Genomic DNA, 19,036 nt, shown 5'->3' on the forward strand with positions numbered 1-19,036 from the left:
AATTTTCATATCTGGAAAAATAAGATATCCTGGAAATGTTTTGGCTTTTTGAGTTCCATCACTTTTCTATGACCTTTATATCATCTTGGAACTTCTGAAGGCAACGTGAACTCAGATACAGATTACACTGCATATTTCAGAAATTGGCATCATCTGGACACTGTTGAGTCTTTGGCCCATGACTTGCCTATCACCAGTTATCATTGTGTTCAAGAAGTCCATGATTTCTGTTTGGAGTTTTTGTGCTCCTTCAATAGTTTTAAAGCTCTAAAGGGCAATGAGATACAGGGTTTTTAATGTCCTTGCTCAGAATGTATTAATTGTGCATGGAATAGAAATAATTATCAGTGTATTGGTGATTAATTTTTTCCAGATCCCTTGCTTCTGGGGCAAGGACTGATTTCAGTGTTCAGAATCAAATACATTTCACACCTTTTTAAAAATATTTTTCAGCTTTAACTATTACTTGAACAAATTATGTGATCATTATATATACTAACCTATAGGCATGTTTATATGTTGCTTTCAGATATGCTGTGTACTTAGAAAAAAGTACTTTTCCATTATTATAATTCAGAAGACAGAATTCTCCTTCTTATACCTCTGTCTTACAGTTGTTATAGTACATACACAATTTTCCTGTGACTCTCTAATCCCTCCCCCAAACCCTTGTTGGCATTATTCCTAGTTTAGGCTCTGGCACTTTGGAGGACTAATCCGGGGACCTGCTGTGTTAGGCAAGTGCTTTAGCATTCAGCTACTTAAACCCCTAATCATGAATAATTAATGAGCAATTCATTAACTATGTCAAGTGTAAGACTATGCAATTAAAGTTTTACCATATTATGTGTGATTTTACCACACAATGCCTATAAATATTTGTAATTAGGATACTCACTGTATTTAATTCTGGCCATTTAAGAAGTAGCAAATTAGAAAAACAAGCCCACAAACCATCTTGACGAAGAAAATAGTTAAAATGTGGACTCCAGGCATAATACGGCATAAATCAACTGTCAATTAATGTAGCTTACTGGCAAGCTAACTCTTAAGTTTTTACCTACCCATGCCTTTCCTGCCATAGTCACACTACCGTGATGATTAGATGACCATCTGTAGAAAAAGATCGAATTTGGGGACTAATTTTAGAACTAGTTTATATTTAGAATTTTCACATGATACTTAATTCAAACTCAAAATTTAGTGATAATTGACACATAGCTAGAACACAGCAACAACACAAAATTTATTTGGACACCAATGCATTTATGAAGCTTTAATGCAATAGAGCAAAGACTGGGTGTCAACAAAAGAGAGCAATGATTGGCTTCTGCAGGACCATGTCAAGGGCTTGCTTTGGTGAGTTTACCATGATCCACACACACCATGGCCTTCAGTCCTAGAAGTATACAACCCGATCTTGCCCACGTCCTAAATTCATCCAAATTCTGGAGGTGAAATCACAGTCATTACATCATAATACTGAAAGATATAAAAAGAGAAACATATTCATTTACAATGAGAAATGCAATTATACAGGTCAAACACGTGTTCAGAAGGCAATGCTTCAGATCCCCTTCTAAACAGGCTATAGGAGAAACAGATCATAGGGTCCTGATAATCTGCTAGTGCTCGGTACCTAATGTGTTTGAATGTAAAAAAAAGCTTTTGTGTCAACGAGATCAGATGTCTCTACTACCCTTAGTGTAATTTTCTCCCAGAGAATTGCTGGAATGCCTATTTCAGTGGCTCTTGCTTTCCTAGGAAAGCTGCTTCACCGCTCGTGACTACCTTCTTATGTTCTTTAGAAAATTCATATTTAAACAATATAAATAGAAACTTTCTTGTCACCAGACTTTTACCATTCCTCAGATTTCCCTGTATCTCCAGATAAAAACATCAGCATCGATTACTTCTTTACCATTGTCTATGTATGTTTGTATGTATGTACATACACATACATGGTGGTTACAATACAGTATTTTAGATTTGGAGTTTGGAATATGAATTACATCATCAATTTATATACTTCTTCACTAATTTTTTACCCATTTAAGTTCTAGCTGTTTTTCTTTTTGTGATAATATCTCACTACCACTGTACAGCCAGGGCTAGCCTCAAACTCAGAATTTCCCTCCTGCCTGTTTCCCAAGTGCAGGGATTATGGGTGTGTACCATTATAACCTGCTCCCTTAATAATATTTCGTTATAAAAATTAACTTGTCTCACTGTTTCAGTTGTCTCATTCTATTATATGGCAATATTACCTATTAAATTATTCCTCTGTTAAATGGCATCAAGTGTGATTGCAACTTTTACTTATGAAAAACAATAAAGTCGATTTATTCTTACATAGGGTCACTTTCATCAACTCCACAAATGAAAGACAGGTCAAAATACATACCTGGAAAAATGCTGATGTTGTTAAAAAATCTTTCAACTGTTTATACTTTCATTGTATGTAATTCACATATTATATATTTGGCATTATCATTTATAAATCTGAGGATTATGGAGAATTCATCTTTTGTGTGTTAATAGGGTGTGTGTGTGTGTGTGTGTGTGTGTGTGTGTGTGTGTGCATGTGTGTGTATGCATTCACATGTGGGTGTACATGTTCCATGATGTGCATATGGATGTCAGAAGATAATCTCAGATGTTGGTTCTCACCTTCCACCTTGTCTGACACAGGGTCTCTCTGTTGGTCACAGGTGCGGAGGCCAGGCTAGCTGGCCCACAAGCTTCCAAGGATTCACCTCCCATCTTGGCGTAGGAGTGCTGAGATTACAGATGTGTGGTTCCACACCCAGTTTTACCTGGTTTATGGGGACTCGAACTCAGGGCTTCACACTCATGCAGCAAGCACTTTACCCACTGAGCCATCTCCCAAGAATTTTGACTACTACAAATAGAATGAACTAATAGTGAATTTGTAAAATTGGGGATTTCCCTCTTGTCTCTGTTTCCCAAGTGCTGAGATTATGGTATACACCACCACACCCACCAAATTCACTTTATAAACATTCTTTAAAAAAACTGGCTTACCTCAATATTTTATTGTTTCACAATGTTACTTTACATTATATTACAATGTTAACTTCTTTAATCATTCAGTTGTTGAATGGCATTGAGTATGATATAGTTAGTACAAATGAGAGATTCCCCAACGGTTGATTTATGACAGAATGGGGGTGGCTCCTGTTTGTATGTTCAGTTTTGATTTCAACAGATTCAACTGCCTTTTGACTTCCAGTAAAGAATGCACAAAGTCATTCATCATGGTTGACCACATACATTCTGTCTTCCATGACCTGTCCATTCTTTTAATTCATGTTTTTTTTTACTAAAAGACAGGACTATTTGATAGGTTATTAGGAGTAATTTATGAATTATTCATTATACCCATTTGTATGTGTGCATTAATGTAACCGGAGTGTGTATCAACTGACTTCATATTGTTTATGATTTCTTTCTTTATATATAAGCTTAAAAGTTTCATTAAAATTATTTTAAGATAGGTATAGTAATAAGGGATAAAATATAAAATGTATAAAGACAAGATTAGAAGCTAGGTGTAGTGCATACATGCCTGTAATCTCAGCATTTGGGAAGTTGAGACAGGATAATTAGGCTGGCTAAGTAAGACCCTATGTCTAAAAAAACAAGAGAAAGAAAAGTTTAGTAATTTTTTTCCCAATAAGTCCCATTTCTAGTCTCTGCAGGTTGACAGATGTAGTCTAGAGTACATGCTCCCATTTTTAAATTCATCATAAACAGATATATTGACAAATATGTAGGTTTCCCATTTGTTATTAAAATGAGTTTATATAATATACATTATTATGCAATGTTTTCATTACTTATCATTTTACATTTAGTATATATTATAGATTTAATATACTCTTTTGAATATGTATAAAATAGTATACCACAAGATTTTACAACTTAATAATTCTCTAAATAAAGGGCATGGAATATCTTTCCAATTGTTTTCCTTTTATTGTTTTTTGAGACAGGGTTTCTCTGTGTAGTCTTGGCTGTCCTAGAACTCACTCTATAGACCAGACAGGCCTCAAACTCAAAGAGATCCATCTGCTTCTGCCTACTGATTGCTGGGAGTAATGGCATGTGCTATTACCACCTGGTTCCAATTGTTTTCATAAATATCCAAATATATTCTCAGCCTGTTGGATTATGAGGCAAACCAAATTTCAAGTTTCCCCAAGTATCTACCTGCCAGGAAATGGATCCCAAACTCTGTTAATATTTAACTCCCTTGTATAAATTGGCATCATATTTCCATATAAATGACATGCATGCTTACATTCTCATATATAAATATCATAGATTACTTGCAATGCCTAAAACAATATAAATGCTATGCAAATAGTTGTTATATGGTTTAAGTAGTCATATAAAAAAGTCTACCAGCAAAACAATCAAAGATTCACTAATACAGTATAGGACAACCATAGCAACAAAAGGACATTTGAGCTAACTGGGGCTGGAGCTAACTGAATCCATCAACACAGAGCCTTTGATGGAGGGCCAACTGTGCTCTCTTAAAATAGGTATAATAATTCATTCTCTACATGTCTCTACATGAGGCAGACCTCAGACAGAACTAGTGGCTCTTTTACTTAAAGTTTATGAAACATGAAATAAACATTTGATAGCTATGTATCAGCACAATTATGAGGTTATATAAACAATTTTTTTTAAAAAAATACCTTTAGCTTCTTTAAATGTAGTATTTCATGTTCAAAAACAAATTATAAGCAGGATGTGGTAACACATGACTGGAATTCTATCACTTGGGAGGTAAATGTAGTCAGATCAGGAGACTGAAAGCAACCCACTGTGGTGAGTTCCAGTCAAGCCTGGGCTCCATAGCAAGAGGTTATCTAAAAGAATTTATACTTAAAATTCCATTGGAGACCTTAGTAAAAGCTACACTAACCTCCTAAATAGATTTAAATTTTCCTTCCAAATATAATATTTTACAATATAATACACTGGGTCTTGAATTTATTTTAGGAGGTGTTTTGGTGCTATGAAACAAACCCAGGGACTCATACAAGATAGGCATGTTTTCTATCAATGAACTATATGCTTAATGTATGATGCAGTGTTTTATGAACTAGTATTTTGCTTTGTTTTGCAAAACAGTACAGAAAACAAGCAAAGACAAAAAGTGTTAAGAAGCACATTGTGGCTGATGGACAAGTGAAAAACTTTCATTTGTACCAAGTAATGTCAACTTACACAGGCAATATAGACAAGTCAGAGAAAGTAATCCTTTCCTCAAATAGGAAAAGCATCAATGCACACAAAATATAAGGAGTGAAGGAAGTAAAGAATATGATGCACACTTTAGTATGATTTGAAATGGTAGGACAAAAACCATAAAAAGATGCAGAGAGATTACAGTTAATTATTTTTGAAAGAGATTGTGTGACATTGAAAGCGGGAATCCCACCATTCACTTGTCCAGATCTCTGCACGTCTCTCCCTCCTCTTATCTTTCACAGCTGAAGTGGTGGCCTTGTATCTAATACAAGACTTAGGAAAAGTCTCTCAGTGGTTGATGAATGACAGACATTTGCTACTATTTGTGAGTCTGGTTTTGGACTCATCATATTTAACTGTTGTTCCAGTAAAGAATGCGCAGAACGCTTATTTCTCAATTCAGTCCACAGAAAAATGCCAGAATGCCTTGGGAGGACAACTTTCAAATTTGTCAAGAAGCTCTGTGCATTCCCAGTGTGGCCTATGCCTCTAAGGAGGTACAAGTGAAGAGAAAGCATTGGTCATATTGAAGAAAATACCAGCATTGCATAGCATAGTATTCTATATGCACTTAGTGTTCTAGAGACCCATCACCTCCAAAAGTGAAACCCTAGGACAACACAGGTAGCAGCATGGAGGCCAGTGAACCTTAACATTAAATCATGTGGAGCTAGGTCATTGGCCAGTGACTTAGGCACTGGGCCATTGATACTGGTATCCTTTGTGAAGATCAACAGTGTGACCAATCCTGAGAGCTACAGGCATGCTGGACCGGGTCGCTCCTTTCCTCACAGGAACACCAGTGGGGGGTAGGGACACAACAGTAGCGTGGTTAGGCATTTCTACTTGGAAGTTCCAGGCCTCTGTCTCTGGGAGCCTACCACCATATCTGCCTCTCCCTTCTCAGAGTGCTCCCAAGCAGTGGAAGCCAGGTGCCTTTCCTTCTTGTAGTAAGTCCAGTTAAAGTGTCACCCGGAAGACATATGCTACTGGCATTTACTCTGTGCTTTCCACTGATGGGCATCACTTACACTTTCCTCTGGATCGTCACAGATCACAGCTACAACTCTTTCCCTGCCCATCTGTTGATGTGGTCCTCGAACCATTCCAACTGCTAGCAAAGACCAAGAAAGTGCTAAGCAAGAGGCTAAGAAACTAGGGACTAGTTGGCTAGGGGCCTCACAGGAATCCTGTTCAAGCAGCAGCTTGACTTTCCCCTCCCTTTGGCCTTCTCAGTCTCCCTTGGTTCCTGCTGTAACTTACAAGAAGAAAAAAAAAATTAAAGTTAAAACACACACATGTAGTTCCCTGTGACCCCATAGGAAGATTCAAGTCATAGTCCAACTCTCCACAGTAGAAAGTGCTGGTCACAGTACTGGCTTGATCATTATTTTGCTGCAGGATTACTTTCTGACAGGCCTGTGAATTCAGCTGGAGACCATACTGTAACCTTGAGCCCAGCCAAGCAAACGGCCAGGGAAGACAACCATGGGGTAGAAGACACGGGTGTCTCTTATATGAGCACCAGGTAGCTCACCCATGTGCAGAGAATGGACCTGACCATCAACAGAGAGCCCAGAGAAGGCCACCAGATAGCTGAAAGGCCCAAGATCTCTCTTTAGAGCATTTCCTCTGCCCTGTTCTGTTCTCTTATCAATTAGGAGTGGGCCAGAAGGGAAAGAATGGGACACGGAAGGTGAAGAGGGGAAAAACTTGGTCAGCTCATGCTAAGGGGATGTTTCCTTGCTCCAGAGCTTTGGAATGGGCGGTAACTCACATATCTAGTGAAGAAACAATAGGAACTCCCTCCTTCCTGGAAAGGGTCATAATACCAAAAGGCCTCTTGTTGATCTGAGGCCCCTCTAATAAGTACAAGGGCATTGATCCAGCTGTAGGCCTAAAGGACCTAAAGATGGTAAAAGATGAGTCTGAATTGTACCCTTATTTTGTCACCAGCACAGTTTAATGGGACAGAGATGGTCCCAAAGCCAACTGTGCATTTCAATATAATAAAAAAATGTAGTATTTTATTTTACCCTAGGTCTCTGGACTATCTAGTCTCAAGTCACCCAAAAAGTATTGGGTATGGGTTCCATCTCATATAGTGGGTCTTAAGTCAAACCAGACACTGGCTGGTTATGCTCAGAAGCTTTGCCATAAATGATTGCACTAGTGTATCTTGAAGCCAGGACAGATTGTAGATCAAGGATTTTATGGCTGGGTAGTGGCTCGGTTGATTTTAAGTTTCTCTTTTGGTAGCCTGTAGAGTGCCTTCCTATATCAAAGACACTAGAATGGAGGCACGAGCTAGACCTCTCCATGTTCAATGAGTCGTGTATGTTGTCTTCAGCAATAGGCCCCACTGTCAGTTTGTGAAGAACAACTTATTCTCTTAGCAACAGCCTGGGTTGTTTAGGGATTTCCATGGGACCTCTTCTACTGGTCTCTTTTAAAGTAGGGATAAAATGACTCCTAATGGCATTCTGCTACACTCATAGATCAATACCTTACTCAGCCATCATCAGAAAAGCTTCTTCCTGCAGCAGATGGAAACAAATCCAAGACCCACAGCCACACATTACGGGGAGAGGGGTGTTGAATGCACAGCTCTAATGGGATGTCTCCATCAAATCCCTCCCTCAGACCTCAGGGAACCCCGTGAAAAGAGGAGGCAGAAAGACACCAAAAGAACAAAGCCCTCTAAATCAAGTGAGCAAAAGTCATCTGAACTCACAGAGACTGAAGCAGCACGCACAGGGACTGCATGGGTCTGCACCAGGTCCTCTGTGTATATACTATGGCTTCCAGTTGAGTGTTTTTATGGGAATCCTGAGTGTGTGAACTGGTGGGTCTCTGACTCCTGTGCTTTATCTCGGGATCTTTTCTTTCTGTTGATTTGTCTTATCCAACTTGGATGTGAAAGCTTTGTTTTTAGCTTATCGTATTTTGTTTTGTTATGTTGTTATCTCTTAGAAGCCTGTTCATTTCTAGTGAGAGAAAGGAGGTGGGTCCAGAGGGGAGGGCAAGTGGCGAGGAGCTAGGAGGAGTAGAGGGAGGGGAAACTGTGTTAGAAAAAAAGTCTATTTTCAATAAAAAGGGGAGAAATAAGTAGACCCAGCAAAGCTCTGTTGTTCACAGCACTGTTCACACCACCGTTCACAATCCACAAGGTGGAACTTAGCAACACCAAAATTTCTGAGTGTGTCTACTATTTTGATATCTGATATGTGCAAACAAATACAAATACTGGAACCAGAAATAAAGATGATTACAAAGATGCAATAATAATGGCTTCTTGAAGTCAGGGAATTAGGGTTAAATCCCCCAAGGCCATGACAGATAGGCGGCTTTGTAAGGCAGACTGCAGAGACATCAGAGTTCCAAATGTAATATGAAATGAGCCTGAAGTAACAAGAAGTTCAAGAGAATCATAGTGGGATAAGGAATCCAATGAAGCTGGGCAGTTTGAGGCCAGCCTGGTCTACAAAGCAAGTTCCAGGCAGGTCAGCCAGTACTACAAAGAGAAACCCTGTCCTGAAAAAAAACAAAACAAAACCATGAAAGGAAAAAGAAAAAAAATCCAACAAAAGGCTTTTGTGCAGTTGGTATAAGGTGAAATGCTCACTGGTAATACATCAGGCTTGAGAGACATGGCATATGTAATCTTGCAAGCCATTTAAGATTTTATTGTATATATGAGGAAATCATTAAAGAATTTTAAGCAGAGAAACATTATGTATATATATATATATATATATATATATATATATATATATATATATATTAGAGACATCATTCTCAAGGCTGTGTTAAAAGTGAAAAGGCAAAAGTAAAAAAATTTCAATATATTAAACCCTTTGCCATATATGACAGTTGCTTCCTGAATTTTCTTTCAAATCTGGACAGCAAACTCTACCAGGACCTGCCCTCTAAATCCCCTTCATTCGTCTTTCTCAGCTGCTCTTGAAATGTCGGTGATTTTAGAGTTGATTTCAGACAGTTTTCTCTATGGATTTGTGCTTTAGAGTATCTAATTTGCTCCCTTGCCCTAAATGGTCACTCTTGATAGCAGTTTTTACCCTACTTATCAAAAGTGCTCTTGTCACCTCAGAGCTTTACCAGCTTGCCAGGAATCTCTCTGTCTAGCGAGCTTACTGAAAATAGTGAAAATTATCCCATGTATTGCATTCTGTCCCTCAGACAGTGACTTCACACAATACTAAATTCAGAAATTTGAGAACTGCCTTCCTTCATATAGAACTCTTATCTGTCACGAACGTTTGTTGCTAGTTGGCTAGCTTAGAATCTACGGTCCCAGGGCAGCTGTGAAGGTATTTTGCTTTTCTTGTGGCTGACATCTGCAACCAGCTGGCTTTAAATAAGGAGCTGGGAGATAATCTTGCGAGATCTGATTTAGTCAATTGATAGGCATGAAGAATAGAGATAAAACTTCTCTGAAATATGTATCTCAGTTGTAGCCTGAGCTGGAGAATTTCAGGGGGCCCATCCCACGAACCTACTCTACAGATTTCAGACCCAAGTCAATACACCACAATTGTATATAATTTCTTATTACATATTTCCTACTGATCATGTTTCACAGGCTAAATCCTGAATAATATACCATCTGATCAATATTTCAAAAATCATTCTTAATCCATTTCTCTGTATTTCATCTCAACTATCAATGGCTAAGCTCAGAGTTTTATTACTTGAAGGGTTTTCACATTATTAACTATCTTTTCAATCCAGTATCTTCCTATGCTATCTTCTGCATGAAGACTGGTATATGAACATAACACTCTCCTTATAAGAGACCCTGTTTTAAGGCAGGGCCTGACTATGTAGCCTGGGCTAGCCTGGACATTGCTATGTAGACCAGTTTCACCTTGAACTCACAGAGAGCCACCTGCCTCTTCCTTCCAAGTGCTGGGATTAAAGGAGTGTGCTAGCACATTTGGCTTTCCTTAAAAGTTTGTAATGACTTTATATTTCTTATTGATTTATCTGGAAACTATTCAGTAAAGAGCACAAAATTTGCATATTCACCCTACATCCTAGGAAGTTACATGACTTGCAGACGTAGCAACTATTACCTGTGTCCTCTAAAAGAACAGGCTGTCCTGAGCTCTGTATTTTTGGTCATTACAGTCTCACTACTTATTCTCTACTTGCCCTTATGATGGTTTGAATGAGAAATGTCCCCAGTATTTGACAATTGGTCCCCAGTGGATTAGTGCTGTTCGGAAATGTTATGGACGTGGTGGCACATGCCTGTAATCCTAGAAACTTGGAGGTTGGGCAGGATTGGTGCTTAAGAGTTCAGGGCCAACCTCCTGGATTTCAGGAAATGTTATGGAACCTTTCTGATCTAGAGCCTTTCTGGAGGAAGCAAGGAAGTGGGGGGGGGAGTGACTATTGGGGGTGTAGAGCCTTGCCCCACTTCCTGTTAGCTTTCTCTGCTTTCTGTTCCTGGATAAAATGTGATCAGCCAGCCTCTTGCTCCAGCTGACTGCTGACATGCCTTCCTCACCATTACGGATTGTCTCTCTGGAACCTTAAACCAAAATAAACCCCTTCTTCCTTGGGTTGTTTTTGATCATAGTATTTTATCAGAGCAACAGAAAGTAACTAATACATTTTACCACTCCCCAGCCTTAATACCTAAGTGTACTCTTTAAGTCCCAGCACAGACATCGATGCACACAAAAATCCATCCTGGTATTTCTCATCTAGGCAGTACAGCCTCTTGCATTCTCTTAAACGGCAGTATGTGCTAATTCCTACGAAACTTACCAAACTGGTTTATGGCTTTAGTGGGTGAGTTAGACATCTTATTTTGGCAGTATGGGCACTTGGTACAATGTCTGTAATATAACAGATGTTTGCTTTAATATATGTTTAATATATGTTTTAAAAAATATTTCTGCTGGTTGAATGAAAGAATGGATTATCAAACACTGAATTACGGTTATGGTTAACTGCAATAATGGGATGTGTGGAAAGCAGAATAATAGGTACATAAAGGGGTTCACATCATAATTCTCAGGACTGGCGACTATATCGCTTTTCATGGTAAAAGAACTCTGGCAATGTAATTCGGTTACGGATTTGAAGACAGAATAATTTCCTCTGGATTAACTGGGTGGCATACCTTGGCTGATTGTATATTAAACATAGAAATCCTTTTCCTACCTGAGCAGAGAGAGGGTGGATGAGAAAAAGAAACAGAGAAGTTTTAAGTGTGTAGGGGACTCAACTGAGAGTTGGCTTCGAAGACAATGAAAGAGGGTCACAAATGAAGGGCTTCTAAAAGCCGAGGACACCTGTCAGCTGCCATCCAACAAGGAAATGGGGCTCTCACTCTTAGCTTTGTAAGGAACTCATTTCTACCAACAACCTAAGGAGCAGAGAACCAATTGTCTTCTGGAGCCTCTGGGAAGAAATGCAGCTGGCCAGCACTCTGATTTAACCAGATAAAACCTACACCAGATCTATAGCAGTGTAATATAATAAAGCTGTTACTTTGAGCCCTAAATTCACAACAAACAAAAGAATGCAAGAAAACAGGATACATAGCAAAAAAAAAAAAATGAGTGAGGCAAGGCATGGTGGCACACGCCTTTAATCCTAACACTCAGAAGGCAGAGGCAGGAGGATCTCTGGGAGTTCCAGGCCTCTCAGGGCTATATCTCAACAGAAAGATGACTAGATTAAAGAACTGAAAAGCAAATGCCATCGCCACAATGGAATCTTGCAAACAAAATAGATTCTAAGGAAAGATTTAAGAAAAGGGTCACAAAAAGGATAAAAGTTGTATCCTAGACTTTACTAAGACCTAGGAGACTTATACAACACAGTAACACATTTAGCAGATATTTATAGATCCCTATAACAGGCTGAATATACAAACCTCTTACAAACATACAAGCAATAGTAATCATTAAGTTCTCTAAGACATTCAGCAAATTTCAACAACTATGAAACCATGTTTGTACTCTAAAATTAAATGTGAAATAACAAAAGATTAAAAAAAAAGATCCATAGATCCACACCTCAGCTTGTAAATATGATCTCCCAGGAACACAGTCAAATAGAGAAATGGTCAATGGGGTAGAAAATATGAGATGAGCCTGAAAGTAAGGAAGAAAAGAAATGTTAAAATAAATATCTCTCAAAGAATGGTGCCATGCCAAAGGGTAGAGAAAACAAGCTGAGTAAAATAATTATGATAGCAACAGGCTATTTATAAAATAACATAAAAATTTAGGTGTTTAAATATAATAAATAAATACAGAAAAGCTTTCTCTTCAAGTAGAATATACACTAGTAAATGCAATAAAAATGATGGAGCTTGAAATTCATTATTCTGTAGTCATAGTAAAAACATTTAGTCAAGAATAATCAACAGATACAAAAACTAGTAGAAGATAGTTTGATAAGGAACAGAAAAGATACACAATCTCCAAGTATTCAGAGCAAAATTTTTGGGGGCTGGAGAGATGGCTCAGAGGTTAAGAGCATTAGCTGTTCCTCCGGAGGTCCTGAGTTCAATTCCCAGCAACCACATGGTGGCTCACAACCATCTGTAATGAGATCTAGTGCCCTCTTCTGGCCTGCAGGCACACATGCAGGCAGAATATTGTATACATAATAAATAAATAAATCTTTTTAAAAAATTATTGACTGTAACAAGAAAACAAAGGATTAATCCAACAAAATCCCAGCAACTTAAGCAAGAAGTCAATGTGGATATGACATCTGCATCATGAGCAAATTATGACTATGATGCCCAGAGAAAAACTCAATATGAATTCTGAGGTCTTCCTGCCAACATACATCATCAAAATATAAAAAGGAGGAAATGATACTGACACCTAAATTGAGGAGCATTCTATAAAATAATTATCTTATATTTTGAAAAATTGTCAATGTAAACAAAGACAAAGAAGATTGAAGAAACTGAAGAAACTTCCTGATCAAGGACTAGAAAGACACACACACACACACAAAAACAAAAACAAAAACAAAAAAACTAAGTATAACACATCATCCTGGACTGCAACTTCAACCAAAAAAACAGATAATGTATGAGAATGTATTTATTCCAAGTAAACACAGTGAAGTATTAAGAAGTAAAGCAGAATTATAGCTGCAAATTCCTTTTAGATGGTAGAAGGAAAAAGAATGGTAGGGCAAATGTGGCAAAATACTTGCTGATAAATGTGGAGAAAGATATGGGAGGTTTTCTATAATATCCTCATGGTTTAACTGTGGATTTCAATTAAACATCCTAACCATGATCTTTGTATTGAAGAAAGAAAAGAAGCTTTCAGTTTTTGTTTTGTTTGTAGACAAGGTGTCATTATGTAGCCCAGGCTAGCCTGACTCACTCTATAGACTAGGCTGGCCTCAAACTCAGAGATCCACCTGTCTCTGCCTCCTGGATACCGGAATTAAAGGTGTGCGCCACCATACCTAGCAAAAAAAGCTTTATATTACCAAATTCTATTGAGATGTACAGCATATATGTAAATTTCTTTTCTGTTGTTGCTGCAAGGAAGTTTAAAAATACGTTAAAGTAGCAGAAAATAAAACTTATAGCTTGGTGAATGTTTTCATCATACAATTATTTCGAAAAGAATGCATAAATAACTGGAAATTTAAAAAGCAAAACTCTTCAGCTGGGGCTGAAGAGATGCTGGTTCAGCGGTTAAGAGCACTTGTTGCTCTTGCAGAGGAGCCGAATTCAGTTCCCAGAACCCACATGGCCACTCACAGCCATCTGTAGTTCCAGTTCCAGAGGATCCAATGCTCTCCTCTGACATCCCTAAGCATTAAGCATACATATTTACATGCAGGCAAAACACCCACACATATAAAATTGCCAAATTAAAAAATCATTTAGACATCATAAAGCAATAATTGTTAAAGTATAACAAAATAATAAGCAAATTCTTACAAACTGGTAGAGAATAATTTGTAGTTTTCACCTTTTTAGAAAAGAAATACTAATGAGCTAGAGTTCAATTCATTAAATCAGAAAATGAACAAATGAAAGGGAATTAGAAGAAAAAGAAATATAGATTAAATAATTAAAGGAGAAAGCAGGGCTGGAGAGGTGGCTCAGTAAGCAAACTGCTCACTATTCAAGCAAAAAGACCTAAATTCTAACTCTAGCACCTAAATAAAAGCTGGGCATGGTGGCCAGGCTTGTAATCCCAGTGCTGGGGAGGTAGGGACAGTGGTCACCTGGGCTTACTGGCCAGTCAGCCTATCCTCATCAGGACCCAGTAACAGCTCTTGTCTCAAAAAACAAAACAAAACACAAACAGACAAAACACACAAAAAAGCATATGATTCCTGAAGACCAATATAGGAGGCTAATCTCTGTCCTATCCCCATCCCCCAAAATAAAAAAGCCTTGTTAAAACCAAAAAAAGGAAATTCATTAAAATTATTGTAACTTATCACATTGTCATATTGCCATATAAATGGGGAAAATGCTTATGCAAGTAGATATAGACAAAATATTTGGTGGGGAAAAAAACTCCATAACCATTCACAATAAGTCTTCTCAGCAAACTATGAAAATCGAATTGAATAAAATGTATGCTCTGGCAATGCTGTGTGTGCATGGGCAGCCCGTATATGGCGGTTCTGTTGAACTTGTCCATATTGGGTTTCATGGTCTAAGCTGAGGAGGACGACTGACCAGGGCATCAGATCTCATTACAGATGGTTGTGAGCCACCATGTGGTTGCTGGGAATTGAACTCAGGACCTTTGGAAGGGCAGGCAGTGTTCTTAACCATTGATCCATCTCTCCAGCTAACTGTGAATACTAACTAATTTTCAGCTGGGTGGTGGTTGCCCACACCTTTAATCCCAATACTCAGGAGACAGGAAGTGCTCTGTGAGGTCAAATCCAGCCTGTTCTATAGAGTGAGTTCCAGGACAGCCAGGACTGTTACACAGAGAAACCCTGTCTCAAAACACCCCCTCCCCCCAAAAAATTTTCTTGGGCAAACTAAAACAATGCATTTTGGTAAAATAGACAGTGCCAATACAATATAATTACAAATAGCCCAAAACAATCTACAAATTACTAGAAAAATATAATTCAGAAAGGATGCATGTTATAAAATCAATATAAAAGTACAAATCATTTTCCCCTTCACTAGTAACAATTACAAAATGGGCTTTAAAAAGACTCACTTTGCAGAAACTATAAACTAATCAGCAGTAAATTTACTAAAGTGCTTCACAGATTTACCTGGCTAGTTTTTGGTGCATATGGTTTCAATTTTATCGTTAATGCTAGCTTTTGGGGTTTTGTCAGTTATTTTGAACGTGTCATTTTCAATTCCTTTTTTTTTTCTTTACATGCATTTTTAGTAAAGAAAAAAAAAGAAAAACAAAACAAAAAGATTACCTTTAGCAACACAACTTCCAGCTGCGGGACACCAGCAAAAGCAGGGTAGCGTTGGCAAGGATCTTCATGGTGGTCAATGGGTGAACTGTGTTACAAACGCACCAGGGAAATGGAATCATACTGCAACCTCTCAACGACTAGAAAACAGGAAGCAAGGTGAAGTCATTCTGTCTGCCACATTCAGTCTGACTCATCTTCCCTCGACTTTTCCAATTCCTTATGTTCCTTTCAGCTCCCAATTCAATGACACAATTCTTATTAAATAGGTACGCAGTATAAGGGGGCATGTTCAGCACAGCAGCTTACAGCATCAAGTCTCTGGAACCAAGCATTTTCTTTTTAATCAAATCTCAACGTGTCTCATCACTGGTAGAAACTTAGGAACTTATGGCCTTATCCAGACATCCTTTGGTGGATATGTGATTAAACTCTAACACACCAAACCCTTTAGAAAATGTATGGGACACAAAAAAAATTCACTAAGTATTCACCATTACAATTTTTTATGATTTAAATCACTGGGGAGAAATTACATAGCTCCTACACACTTCTTGCCCTGAATAGCTTCCTTTGTTTTCTAGGTGAGCATCTCCCTCCCTATAGCCCGCATTATCACATTTTGCCTTTGAATATAGGTTTAAAAAAAAAAAGACCCACATGGGAGGAAAAGCCTATGGAATAACTAGGGATCAGCTGCTTTCTGATGAAATGGAACTCCTTCCTTTCTTATGTTTTAGCAACAAACCTAAACCCAGAAGATCCACAGTTGCCAATGTTATTCATAACTTGCTTAAATATCTATTTCACTCCTGCTACGCAACAGCCACTGCACCTTCGCCATCTGCCCCCACATCTCCCTGTGCAAGGCCTAACCACAGCAAGGACTCCAGAAACGCACGCGAGGAAGAAGGATTGATGAGACTTGAGTCAAACCTGGGTTCCCCCCGCCTTTTTTTTGTTTGTTTGTTTTTACAATCTATAAGGCTCATTTAAACATGCTATTACTTTCCCGAAAGGAAGAATTAGTCTTAAAACACAAATGGCGCTTGTTTGGAAATCGCCTATGATGATATTCCTTGCTTCGAGAAAAAACTGCTTACTCCTTAGCAAATGGTCAAAGTCTGTAGCTCATTTCTTTCACACAGTCAGGATTACAGGCAAGCTGCCTCAGAACAAGCCTGCCCTGGGCCTTTCATCCTGGAAACACTAGGCCTAAATAGCAGTCCATCTCAGATGGCAGATGTCACTCACCCTTTAAGGCCCACCCAAAGTTTTCCCTTCCTCTTAGATGGCTCTCATTACTAACAAGCGGTGACTTGGTCCATCCATGATGTCTCAATACCTCGGACAAGCACATTTTTATGGTACTTGGGTTTGAGCATCATTTTGTAACTTTTGTTTTCACTTACTAAATCCCATTTTACATTAAAAAAAAAAACTAGTTCTCAGAGCTCATCTTACAGGCCGTAGGCCTTACGCACATCTTTGCTCTTGAACTAAGCATTTCCATTTAAATGGAAAAAAATTCCAATATACACAAAAGTAGAGAGAACAGTATAGTAAATTCCCATTCAGTTTTAATTTATCGAGCAGGGAACATTTTGTTAGTACCTCGCTACACCGTGGCCTGTCACGAAAATCAAAATACTGCAGTTTACTTTAAAAACTCAGTTATCTCACGTGAAATATCTTAATTACTCAATGCAATCAAATAATCATTCCATCCACGCGTACTTTGTAAAAGAGCCATTCAACGCCTATAAGTTGTTTCTCTTTTTCTTATTCTTTTTTTTTTTTTTGAATTTGTGGAAAGAACAGGAAAGGGAGAACAGCTGGGGAAAAGCACAATTAAGTTCCAGAGAGCCTGGATGTCCCAAATGAGAAAGAAAGTATCTGACCTGATTTAGGCTGGGAAAAATCTATTTCACTACTTCTCCGGAGGAGGAGAGTGCGACTTCAGTCCATCAGATGCAGGAGGAGGCGCCGAGGGGAGAGTGGTACTACCTCCACTGGGAGTCCCTTCGGGGATAATCCCACCGCGGAGCCAGGAGACAGCGCCTTCTTGGAGGCTTGGGTTCCCGCGTTTCTCCTGGTGGGAGCGTGGATCCCCCGGAGGCACAAGGTTGGTCCCCCATAGATATGGCCGGACCAGAGCGTCAGTTTTCTCTGGTGGGCCCTGGCAAGGCCGAGAGATCTGAGATGGCGGATCCCCTCCAGGCACGGGGCTGGCTTCCTCCTGGTTTCGCTGTTACCGTATTTCCTGTATCCCTGAGACGTATATCCCTTCTCCGCCTCCGCAGCGCTCCGTGCCCCATCCCACTTTAACCTTTCTACGAGAACGGAATGCAAAAAAAAAAAAAAAAAGCACATTTAATAAAAAGCTTTTCCACAGCACATCTAGCACATCTCTCCCACAGTTTAATTAACTGCGGAGAGTTTTGTACAGTTTCATTTTTAAAATGTCAATTTGCTTGTAACTTGCCAACAGGGCATGTCTTAATTAATGGCTGTGTGGGAGGGTCGCGGGGGTGCTGTAACCAAAGAAATTAAGCATTTTACAGTGCAGTTTTATACACACATCACAGAATCATGAAAGCGGGCACAACCATCTAAAAAGCTGTGTATAAATATGTTGACTAATTTGCTACACTGTTAAATTTCAAGCCGATTATGGAAATTGATGCCCAATAAATTCAACATGTGTCATCCAACCCAGGACCACTGCGGTTCCTCCATCGTTTTAAATTTTTTTGTCATCTTGAAAATTCACTGTATTTTTTTTTCTCATTCCAACATCCAAGATTTCTCTGAAAACAGACAACTGGTGGCATTTCGTGTTTGATTGGCAACATTTTCTTTCTTTCTTAGGGCTATGGAAAACAATGACTCATCTTACTATTGTGCCATGTTGACATATTCTATGTTATATGGTAAGAAACCAGAAAGAGTAACCAGAAGGTTCCACAAAACTGGGAAAAAGTTTCTGTGTTTCTTTGATCTTCATCTCTCAATAAATTTTATGTCTCTGTCCCTTTGTTCACAAACTAAACCACACTTTCCCACTTCTAGCCTCATTCTTTTAATGAAGAAGCTTCAACCCATAATGTCACAAGCATTCCCTTTTAACAAACTTTCCTGTTCACAAGTTCTGCAGTATTTAATTAATTAAATTATTGGAATTTGTTTTCTAGCTATGATTATTTATGTGCAAAATTATGCCATCTTCAAGATACTTACTTAAAGTACTTACTGCCAGAGCTACCTCACACCTCAAAGATGGCTACCTTCCTCCAACCATTCTGCACAGCCTATT

The 19,036-nt window shown here is 38.6% G+C and overlaps 1 pseudogene; it reads right to left on the minus strand.

Annotated features, from left to right (window-relative positions):
• Window positions 1-1,222: 1,222 nt before the first annotated feature.
• On the minus strand, window positions 1,223-17,858 carry LOC121444386 (annotated as a pseudogene).
• Between the last annotated feature and the right edge of the window lie 1,178 nt (window positions 17,859-19,036).

This window comes from Microtus oregoni, unplaced genomic scaffold (assembly GCF_018167655.1).
Source record: "Microtus oregoni isolate MIOR12 unplaced genomic scaffold, Mior012 000121F_ref0000216, whole genome shotgun sequence".
In the NCBI taxonomy this organism is placed as follows: Eukaryota; Metazoa; Chordata; class Mammalia; order Rodentia; family Cricetidae; genus Microtus; species Microtus oregoni.